Source organism: Silene latifolia, chromosome 11 (assembly GCF_048544455.1).
Source record: "Silene latifolia isolate original U9 population chromosome 11, ASM4854445v1, whole genome shotgun sequence".
NCBI lineage: Eukaryota > Viridiplantae > Streptophyta > Magnoliopsida > Caryophyllales > Caryophyllaceae > Silene > Silene latifolia.
This window is the reverse complement of record NC_133536.1, coordinates 95,236,713-95,246,395: the sequence shown is the minus strand read 5'-3', so window position 1 is coordinate 95,246,395 and position 9,683 is coordinate 95,236,713.

Below are 9,683 nucleotides of genomic sequence, written 5' to 3'. Positions count from 1 at the left end.
TACCATCACATACCTCATCTGTGTCAACTATCATCGGAATCCTCTTCAACACTATTGTCATCCTCATTCTCATTAGCGGAATCATCCTCAGCAAAATCGCTTTTGACCTATTGTCAACCACCTCTGTCTTTTACGAGTGATAGCAGCATGAGTGATGGCACCTGTTCAACAACTTTTCTAAGAACTCATAGACTATAGGAAAAATAACTCACAAGCTCACACCAAACTAGCACAACGGATGTCATCAACACACCATAAATCATCATTAAAAAAAAACTTGCTTCATGTTTATGGAGGACTATCAAGGACCATCATAAAAAGACCAACAAATTGTGATAAATTTCATATTAAATGGTATCAACCAGCTAGCAAACAAATTAGTTATTAAAAATATCCATTTGATAATAACAAGCGAAAAAAGAAACTTAAATAGTTATAAGAAAGGGGCAGATAATTGTAATATGTAACCAATGTCTGCTTCTCTAAAGTTTTCTTGTAAAATTTTCTAATCAAGAGTTTATTTTTTCCTTGTTTGGGTAAATGTACATCATAAAGAGAAAAATTCTACTATCTAAGACGAAGGCACATTGAAGAACGGAATTAGAAGAGGCTATGTTAGACAATATTCCGGATGTTTTAAACAATAAATTCAAGACAAAAGCGAGAAGGGTTTAGCGATCAACTATCACGGAATTGCCTAAAATTATCCAAGTAGCTAAGAAACATATGTCGATTCAATATTCCATCCATTCATTGCATCTCAATACGTTATATCGTTTATCAAAGTTTTCCTGAAATATTGTGGACAAACATATTGAAATGGGACGAATAGAAGCAGCAGAATAATGCGACACATAACTATTGCTCCACAAAGGACGGCATACTCATCATAAGCTAGCATAAGATATTAACTGATCTTATTCATTGAACAATGCCGAAGTATACTGAATTCGAATCCGATTAACATAGAAAACTCAAATTTAAGCAAAATCAACATCGAATGATTATCATCTTTACATACTTTATGCATTCAAGCAATTTATGGAGCAGTACAATTCACAAATGCAATCCGAATTAATATAATATACAAGATTTCTCAATAAATAATAATAATTGAAATCATAAGGAAGAGGAATTACACAAAAACGTTAAGAACAATGATTAAAATCAGGAAAATAATATGAACATTAAAAGAAATTAGTATACTTTATTGTGATTAACGGAGATAAATACCTGAAAATTGTGCGAAAATCGGAGCTAGGATGGCGGAGAAAGACAATGAGTAGAGAGAAGTTGCAAAGGAGGGAGAAGAAGTTGTGCTAGGAAATGAAACTTTAATTTAATGTTTTGGGTTTATTTTACATAGTTGACGTGTCGCAATCTTATGCGTAGATTGTAATTAATTTGAATGGTTTAGAAGGTGTCCAGCCGCCTCACCCTAAGAAGGGTGCCTCACATGATTCAATCTCTCTCTCTCTCTCTCTCTCTCTCTCTCTCTCTCTATATATATATATATATATATATATATATATATATATATATATATATATATATATAGAGCATCCGGTAAGTCTAACATCTTAGGTGAGTACGTGTCCCCGTAAATGAGGACCATTGGATCTAAAGATCCAACAACTCTCATTAAGCCACGTCGCCCCTAACAATTTGTCAGATTATAAAAAGCAAACTAGCTGTCATCTAAGCCTCATAATAATAATAAAATTTCTCTCTCTACAAACCTAACCCCTCGCTCTACTAACTGAAGGATTGCAGAACGTGGAATTTTTGTATATCAAAAATTTACACAATTTCCTCTCTTTTATTAAAAACCTCCAAAATCAACGGAAATATTCAGTAAAAATTTCACGAAATACTTAAAAAATCAACTCAAATTGTTCAAGTCGTTCAATGACGATTCTACTACTTCCGTTTTTCACACAATGAAGAGGTACAAATCGATGATCTTTGCCTTTTTTATATAATTTTGTTGTGATTGATGTTATCGCATGTTAATGTTGATGTTTGTTATTGTTTTTGATTGATATGAACAAATTGTTAATTAATTTTTTTTTTGTGTTTAATATTTAATTTGTAAGTTGTTATTGCCGCTTTTGAATTATATGAAGAAAATGTTTAATTTGATTGTTGATGTTCTAGATCTAGGATTAATATTTTGCTCGAACTAAATAATTCATTTTTCGCCAAAAAATTAGGTTTAATTTGATTGTTGTTGTTATAGATCTAGAATTATATTAATAAACTGTCAATTGATTATATGTTCGCTTTTTCGAACTTAGAATTTGAGAAATTAATTCTCGTTTCCTAATGTTGTTGTTGTTGTTGTTGTTAATGTCGATTTTATGTGTTCCAACTGTTTGTGCGAAAAATTAGGGTTAAGACATATAAAATTTAGTGATAATGTTCGTTTTATTTTGTACTTGTTAAATTGCGATTTATTAAATTAACTTTCGTAACATACTCGCCGCCTATTACTGTAACATTGTTACTGTAACATTATTACTGTTATAATTTTACTGTAATACTGTAACATTATTACTGTAATATTGTTACTGTAATATTATTACTGCATGCCATGATGTTGTAATTTTACTGTTGAACTGAACTTGAAATATTTTCATAACATCGTATATTTGATCACTAAATTTACTGTAACATTATTACTCACAAATATTGTTGATCACTAATAGTGGACCACCGACTTTTGCATATATTTTTATTATTACTGATCCAATTCTTTGTTTTGGATGTCATGAAATTTGAAGAACAAGGTTTGAGAAATCAAGTTACACAAAAAAATTCACCAAAAAGATGGTATACAAAAATTAGGTTTGAGAAATCAGTCATGAAGATAGGCGTGAAGAAAAAACAACGTTATTGAAGTTGAAATACTAGTAGAGACTTTTGACATTATGTGTGATTATGATGTATACATGTTGTAGGCTTTTCACATGCATTTGAGCATATCAGGACGGATCAGTATTCACTTGCTTTTTATTATTGTAATAATTAAAGTTTGATCTTTTAATATTGTATCCGTGTTAATTACTTTGATGAATGAATGATGTTACAGTAACACAATTATTGTATCATTGTTACTTTGTTGCGTAAATGATGTTACAGTAACACCGTCACTTTGAAAAAGAAAAAAAAACCTTTATCATTACACTTCAGAACTACTTTATATACCATCTTATATAATAATGAACTAATAAATAATTATTCTTGTAAAATTGTTGTCATGTTACTTTAATGAATCAATGTTTTTACAGTAACACTGTTACAGTAATATTAATCTAAATTGATGAATTTAATGTAGCGAAGATGTTACAGTAACATTGTTTTACTCTGATGAATGACTGATGTTACTGTAACACTATTACTGTGACTGGTAGAATTAGGATTGGTTATTGTATCAGAATTAGGAGGAACGCATAAAGTTCTCTAATAAAGTAAAGCAACAAAGTGGTGTTGACCATACAATAAACAACATTAGCCTATATGGTTTGTTTGAAAAGTTAACAATACAATCTTAAAGTAATAGGCTATATTGGATTCAAACCCATACCTTTGTACAAGTTTTGCACATTGCTCTCCTATTTGAGCTAATAGCATTTAAACTAACTACTCAAACTTTCAATTGAAATGAATAACAATAAAGGTATCCTCCTCCTACTAGCTTAAACTTGACATTGATATAGTAAACACGCATTATTCATACGGAGCTAACCTCTTTTTCATATGGCATAGATGCAAACATTGAAGCAACAATCACTTCTCTAATGGTTGTCGATAATAAATGATGACATTATAATGAAACAACTTCATTAAAAGAAGGTGCTAAATTAACATAATACAATAATAAAGATATTATAATACAGTTTCACTATTACTGTAACACACTTACAGTATTATATAGTAACACTGTTTCACAGTTATTTCATGTCCAGTTCTGTCATGCAGTTTTATTGTTACAGTAATGCTATTACAGTAACAGGTGTTGATTGTTTTACGACGCGAAAGCTAATTTAATCTCCATAGATACCCCAAATTTCGTGAAAATAAATGCAGGTATGAATTTTACTATGTCACATCCCTAATTTTTTGACAAACACTAAGAACACATATAATAGACAATAAATAATATAAAGATGATGTTATAATACGAAACAATTCATAAAATCGCACATAATCATATGAATCAATCGCAAAATTTAACAAAGCACAAATAAATGAAAAAAATATCAGTTTAACCATGTCATAACCCTAACTTTATCGGAAATAATATAATACAAATATAATCGACATTAATAACATGAACAATCAACAATAATAATATGAAACACATGCAAGACGTGGATCTGATCTGACAAATTGTTTATCCGATTTATATTTAAGAAAAATTAGCTAAACTAAACAGTGATGGAGGATGTAGAAATTCAATCAACAAAAATTCATAGTTAAACATCAATTATAGAAATTCGAAATTCAATAACAAAATCGAATTGCTGTAATAGAATAAGAATTTTGAAAGTAAATAGAAAGCCTAGAACTAACCCTGAAATCGGAATATGCGATCTCAATTGAAGGATCTGAAAAGCGAGTTTGATTGATTTTTCAATTGATTGATTCCTGAATTGCAAAATAACACTAGGTTGAATAACTTGGGAGAATCTATGTTACAGGAGAACGGAAATTTGAAAGAGAGTGAAGTTTAAGAAGACTTGAGTGATTTTAATTAGGTTTGAATTATTTGGGGGAGATTGTGTTACTGGATAAAAAGGAAGGAAGGGAGAGCGTCGTTCATTTAGAGAGAGTGTGAAAGAAGAGAGAGAAAGTGATAATGAATTATGGGGTGTTAGATTGAGTTATTGGGTTTATATACCTGATCTACAATTAAATCTCAGCCCTTGATTGTTCATAAGATCTAATGATGGAGATTCGCAGGACGGACTCACCTAAGATATGTGGACACACCGGATGCAGTTTATATATATATATAGGGGCGGGGTCAGGTGCAAACTGAAGTACGGTGCGAACTGTACGAACTACCCCAGATATACATGGTATTACTACTAGGTACATGTGTTATAGTAGTTATACGAAGTGTATCTAGTAGTTATATAAAATGTATCTGGGGTGGTATTTTGTATATCCTCTGCCACCACCATCACCACTGCCGCCGCCATCACCGACTACCACCACCAAACCTAAAGTACTTACAAATATATTCAAAATGACGTGATAATACCACGTAGTCATCCATCATCCCACTATCACCATTCACCAATACTGTCCACCAACACAGCCACCGCCGGTGATCACCGTGACAACACTGGCCACCCCAGACGACGCCGACGACTTCTCCGGCCACACCATCACACCCTTCTCTTTCTGCTTCCTCGCCCCACCATCCCATCAAATACAACCCAAACCTTAGGAAACACCTCCAATCCCATCGACCACCAGCATCAACTACCACATTAACGACGGCGTGCCGATCAAGCACGAGCAAAACTACAGTACATGTATTTATTCTCAATTTGTTTAAAAACTAGTATTTTAAATCATAGATCCACAAAAATGAAGAAAAGTTTTCAAAAAATAATTGCACAAGTGATTTAATCTGAAGATTCCGAGTCAGAACGGTATCCTTGTTGGCCAAGAACGACTCCTTACTGGCGATGTAGACGACGGGCCGACGATGAGGATTGGGCGAAGTGGAGAGAGAAAGGTAAGAAAATAGGAGGACAAAAACTACTGATGGCGGTGGAGTTCGGTGGTGCGCCGACAAGATTCATATCAAAACTCCGGCAAGCGGCGGCGGTTGTATGATATTTGGTTATGTGAGATGTTTGGTGGAAGATTAAAGTGTGAAAATGGAACACACTGAGAACGAAGAAGATGAGCGTGGATGATGAGGTATTTGTTTGGTCCACACTTTTTAAGTTAGTTCGTAGGTTCGCACCGAAAAATAGGTTCGCACGAGATCCTATATATATGGGTCAGGATCCGGTGAGAACCTATAATATAATGAGAACCATAAGAACCAGTAAAACATTAAGGACCACAAGATCATATCACGATCTAGTGACTAGGATTAGTCAAGTGTTTGTATAATCAGGGTCATAGAAAATTTTAGATGCTCTCCATTATCGCAAACTACACGCTTCTCTCTCCCCTTATTCGACCAATGGGCATCTCGAGTTTTGCCATTGCTGACCACTGCGCTTCTCCAGTTTCTCCGTTGCCGACCCGTGTTCCTCCAGTTTCTCCGTTGCCGATCGCCGCGTTTCTCCTTCTTCGCTGTCATTAACACTGAAATACTCCTCCTTTACCACCATTGACACAGGTAAATTTCAGGTCCAAATTTATTCAACTTTGTGCGCTATGAGATATATTTCCGGCATTATTGCAGTATCACAATGATTTTGTGCCAAATTTCTTTGATTGTTTCGATATTAGCCTAAGCTCATGCAATGTTGAATTAGTTTGAGTGATATGCAGTAAATTAGGGTTCATAAACAATAAAATTTGAATATTAGACCTTATTTTAATATTGTTTGTAATTATTAGTCCTGAATTTTTCTTAATGTGATAATGCCTTTGATTGTGGTGGTGTTGCCGCAAGCAGGCCGTCAACGGAAGGTTGTATGTGTGTGGAAGACAGATCGATATATAAGTTATTTTGCAATTCTCTTTCCGGGTTTATATTGAATTTTACGGATTTTATAGCAAAGAATGTAGATTTTAGAAAGTTGAACCTCCGACCTATTGTGCGTGCATAGAATGTACGGGAAGACATTAACTTGTTATTAACTGTTGATCCTCACTTTATTTTACTCTGAATTTTGCATACCAGTTTCCAAAAAGTGCTTCCTCTGAATGCTGGAACTGTACCGGGAGCAGAGAATAACAGGCCCCATTCTAATATGGGAAGCATTAATCCGGAAAACCCTCAATAAAACTTGTCAACCTGAACCCATTCCGAAAACCTATAGCTCCGAGCCTTCTCCAACTTTTAGGACAACATTTACTCTTAAAGAGTCCATATTAAAACTAAACAATGATTTAATTTGGAAAAAACTAGAGCTAAAAGGAGTATATAGTGAAGAAAATAAATCTTATTAAAGAAATATGTCGATCTGGTGTGGTGGTTGTGGGTAGTGGTGTGTGGTTGAGGGGTAGCGGCTGGGCTGGTTTCTCCATGGACGCCTTTACTGGGGTTTGGGAGTTTGTTAAGCTCTCTATTGCTTCTGGGGTCATGCTCTGGTTATTCATGTCCTTTTCTTTTCCCGATTCGCTGAGCAAGTTTATTGTTTACAGAGAATTTCTATCTACCTTCTCTTTTCTACCTTCTCCTCTCACAACCGATTAAAATATCGTTTCTTTTGCTTCATCTACTTGCTTTTAGACCCCACACGATATATACTAAATTAATCAATTGTGAGAGGGAAAGGGAGAAGGTAGAAGAGAAGGTTGGAGGGAGAAGGTCCATAACACCCCTCATTGTTTACAATAAGATGACCCCAGTGACGCAACTATGATAGTGCCTTAATGAGTCAATGACGATGAAAATTTAATTGTAGACAGTGATATCTATCATTAGGAGAACATTGATGTAGGAGTTAGCTATGCAATAAATGCATCGCATATACTCCGTACATGATTATTGCAGAGTTCCAAACTTGAATACTATGTTTCATACGGGACATTCAATTGTTAAAATTAGGTTAACGACTCGTCACTTTCAAGTTATGGTACATACTGATATAACAAGTGTTGTCTTTCATAGTTTTGATGACAACTAATTAAAAGCTATAATAATCCTAGGGATTAGCTTAGAGTTTACCTTTAGTAGAACTATGCTGGATAATATCTTAATATACTCTAACCATGGTTAATGTGGTAAAAATGCAGCTTGAGAATTGGTATTACAGAATATTGATAATGAATGACAGGAAATCTGAAGAATGCAAAAATTACCTTGGATGCTTTATCTATTTGGTAAAATCTCTAGCAAGTTACGGAGTACGTATTTAGTTCATTGTCTACTACCTGTTAACACATTATTGTACCGTACTGCTATGAATTAAGTCTTAGTAGAACTGATTGGTAGTCAAGTGTAATACAAGGTTCACAAACTCACAATCGTAGAGTAGTTGGTAACAAGCCATGTTTTTTTTATAATTCAACATGAGCATCAACGGATGGGAGATGTTGATCCCTTTCGTTTTGATGCCAGATACACAATTTAGTATTTCAGTGGTGATGCACAACCTCATTTTCTTTGTTAATGTTTAATTTTTTTTTTGTGCATGTAGTGGTTATTTTTGTGTATCTACTGAATATTTCTATGCACCTAGACGTCAATCTAGTGTATAATACTGGCTTAGTGAAAAAACTAAAACTAAGCCTGCAGAGCTTAAATCATGTGAGACGGATGCATACATGTGTTCCTCTCAGCCCTGATGACATCCAGTGATTTTCTGCCATTCCTCTTCTTGCCTGCTCATCTAATATGAGTGGGGCATGCGCTTCCTGATACTTTTTCTGATACTTTTTCGTGTTAGTTGATCTCATTCATTATTAGTTGATCGCAAATATTCATTAAGAATGATTTAATGAAACATCAACATACCAGTTTATGCTATCTTTGATATCGTCATTACCGTTTCTACATTATTAATACTTATATTTTACTTGTTTTGAAAGTCAATTAGCTTAAACGGCAAAGCATTGTGTAATGCACAAGATGTGGGTTCAACTCCCACATTGGCTAGGAAATACCAGTGTTTCTTTTACATTGTGATCGCCAAAGACTGGAATGTATGGTCATAGTTTATATGCATAAGCTAGTCTTGAAATTTCTGATCACTACAAAGCTATTTCATTGCCTCCTTGACGTTCTTACTGCATACGCAAGTCTAATTATGGCCTGCTCGTCTTTTCCCAAGTATGATTAAGTATGATTATGGCCTGCTTAGTCTTAGTTGTACTGTATCGCTTGCAATTTCGACAAGTTGGAATCATGGGATTTGTTATTTAGGCTATATGGGATTCGAACCCATATCTTTGTGCATAATTTACACTTTGCTCTACCGTTAAGCTAATAGCCTTTATAATACACTTAATTACACAGATGAAATAAAGGCTATACATAACACAATTGCTCCAACAGATCAAAACATATTAAAGAATTTAGAGAAGTCAAACACACCGATATATATATATATATATATATATATATATATATATATATATATATATATATATATATATATATATATATATATATATATATATATATATATATATATATATATATCCAAAACAAAAATCTCAACATCTAACAACTAAAATTGATAGAGAGAACAATTATTGAAGTGTTTGATTCCTAAATAATATTCGGTGCACTTATCAAAGCCAGAAGTTCACAACAATTGTCTCATGTTTTAGGAAGATCTTGAAACAATTAGCACAATAGTCATGGTTGATTTTTAGAGAAAAAATGGCAGAAATGTCAACATCTCTTTTGTTAGTACACAAATTATCAACCCTCGGAAGTCATATCCCTGACTTGCGTCATAACCCAGAACATTCGCCAACATCAAACTCTGACTCCTTAACAATATCATAATTCCCAGATCTATCAAAGGTCAAAA